The sequence below is a fragment of the Microtus oregoni genome, unplaced genomic scaffold, assembly GCF_018167655.1.
Source record: "Microtus oregoni isolate MIOR12 unplaced genomic scaffold, Mior012 000016F_ref0000370, whole genome shotgun sequence".
Taxonomy (NCBI): domain Eukaryota; kingdom Metazoa; phylum Chordata; class Mammalia; order Rodentia; family Cricetidae; genus Microtus; species Microtus oregoni.
In genome coordinates this window covers 13,685,175-13,687,645 of record NW_024543075.1, presented here as the reverse complement: position 1 = coordinate 13,687,645, position 2,471 = coordinate 13,685,175, and positions in this window count along the sequence as shown.

Below are 2,471 nucleotides of genomic sequence, written 5' to 3'. Positions count from 1 at the left end.
AAAGCAATTACTTTCTCTGTCATCCTCATTTCCTGATACTGGATTTTACAGTCAAGTCTTTTGGTTGTTGTTGTTTTGTTTTGTTTTGTTTTTGTTTTTTTTTTTTTAAAGTATAAAAGTGTATAATTAGAATCCATTACGCTCACTTATGTCTGTGGCGCCTGTGGAGTTTTCTAGTACAATCTACCATCTGGCCCTTTGTAGAAACATTTTGCCAGATGAAGCCAAATTCATGGACTTTGTTGTTCAAGTTGAAATGTAGCCAAATCGTTGAAGATTTTGATCTTATGTGATCAGACAACCATCCTCATGGTCTTTGGATTCCTGAAGTTCTCTCAAATGTTAGGATTCTTCAACTACATATAGGAGAGAGGGAGTGGGAGGGAGGGAGAATAGAGGAGGAGGAATCTGATGGGTGGGTTTGAACCTGTTGATCTCACATCTCATGAACTTCCTGATGGTGTGGTCTTCAAGCAATTGCTCAGTGCTGTACCTACCCCAACGGTGAGCATGCAGAGATCTGGCAGTGTGTGGGATCCTCAGTATTGAGATGTTTTGCCACATTATAGGAAACACATCTTTATCATTTCATGCTTTGAGGTCAAGTCCTTTGGATCATTTCCAAAAGAAAATGTGCACAAATACTTCTGTCTTGTATATTCAGAGAGATTTGTCTTGTTAAGAAGTCAATATGTGACCCTGTGGATTGTTATGTGGCGTTAAGGGCATGAAGCATATTCATGAAAACTCAGAGGACTCTGCCTTTTCGAAGGGGAGATTATTTCTGAGGGATTTCGTTTTCTTTGATGAATAAGTTTAGACTCCTCTTAGAAATCCAAAAATAGTGGGATGGTAAAGGGCTGCGTTAGTGTCAGCCTTGGTTCAGGGCCACCCCAACTGTTGTGTGCCCAGAGTGGTGGCCTGGGAGGGATGTGATCCTCACTCTTTCTCTGTGCCTGGAACTCAGGAAGTTTGTCAAGAGGAAGTAAAGGTATATATGCTTTGAGGGAAAACGATAAATCGGTACAGCTATCCTTACCAACAAAAAAGTACGCAGTTTCAGTCTAGCTATGGAATGCATTGCTACGGACAGTTAAACATCTGAAACCTGAAATTTGGTATCCCTACCTTGGAGTACCCAGCGTGGCGTGCCCAGTCCCCTTCCCACCACATGCTCTTCAGGCCCCCGGAGCCTTTCATTAGAAGTGCGTTCCCGAACTCTTTCCACTAACCCTCATCTCCTTTCCACCGCATTTCGCCCATGGCATCTACCTGCAAGCTCTGCTTCCTGCACAGTTTCGGAGCAGAGATGGGGCGAGCCTCCTCTGGGCCCTGCAGAGCTGCTCAGCCACAGAACTGCTTGCATCTCCACACCTGATGCTTTCGCTCAGTCTAGGGGAGGAGACACATGCCAATGATTCCAGCTGCACACTATCCTCCACCAGCCTTTCCCAGAGCGACGGCTGCATCCTGATGATGTCCATGTCTCTTCTTCATTGCAAACCCTGAGCACAGACGACAGAAATGCCTGCCCCCTTCGCCGGGGTTTGAGAATGGGGAATCAGCACACACCCTTCCCTCCTGGTTGTGGGGAGAAGGAGGCCTTCCAGCATCTCCCCTCCCTCAAGGCGTGTTCCCCCTGGCTCTCCCCTTCCACACAGGCCCTCCTGGTTGCAGGTAGACAGATCCAATGTTTTCTCTCTGTGAATCACTGACATTTTTCATGTTTCTTTGTTTTTTTCAGATGAGTTAGCTTTTGATCGTAGTGTTTAGTTGCCTGGGAATTGTAAGCTTGTCATGTTTCCCAGTTAGGAAGGCAGCATCCATCATACATGTTCCTGGGTTCTAGTATTGGTGTCTGGCTCCTCACTGATGCATTTACAACAATTCAAGCTGTGTGCTGTGTGGTAAGGACTTTTACCATTTTTTTTCCATGAGACAATCCTGTCTCAAATATTCCTTATACCTTCCACACCTAGATGCAGAGGATCCAGTGTTGAGTGTTTCTGTTCCGTTAACCTCCAGTTCATGCCATCTTTTTTTTTTTTAATTTATTTATTTATTAAGGATTTCTGCCTCGTCCCCACAACCGCTTCCCATTTCCCTCCCCCTCCCCCCGATCAAGTCCCCCTCCCTCATCTGCTCGAAGAGCAATCAGGGTTCCCTGACCTGTGGGAAGCCCAAGGACTGCCCACCTCTATCCAGGTCTCGTACGGTGAGCATTCAAACTGCCTAGGCTCCCACAAAGCCAGTACGTGCAGTAGGATCAAAAACCCACTGCAATTGTTCTTGAATTCTCAGTATTCCTCATTGTCCGCTATGTTCAGCTAGTCCGGATTTATCCCATGCTTTTTCAGACCTAGGCCAGCTGGCCTTGGTGAGATCCCAATAGAACATCCCCATTGTCTTAGTGTGTGGGTGCACCCCTTGTGGTCCTGAGTTCCTTGCTCGTGCTCCGTCTCCTTCTGCTC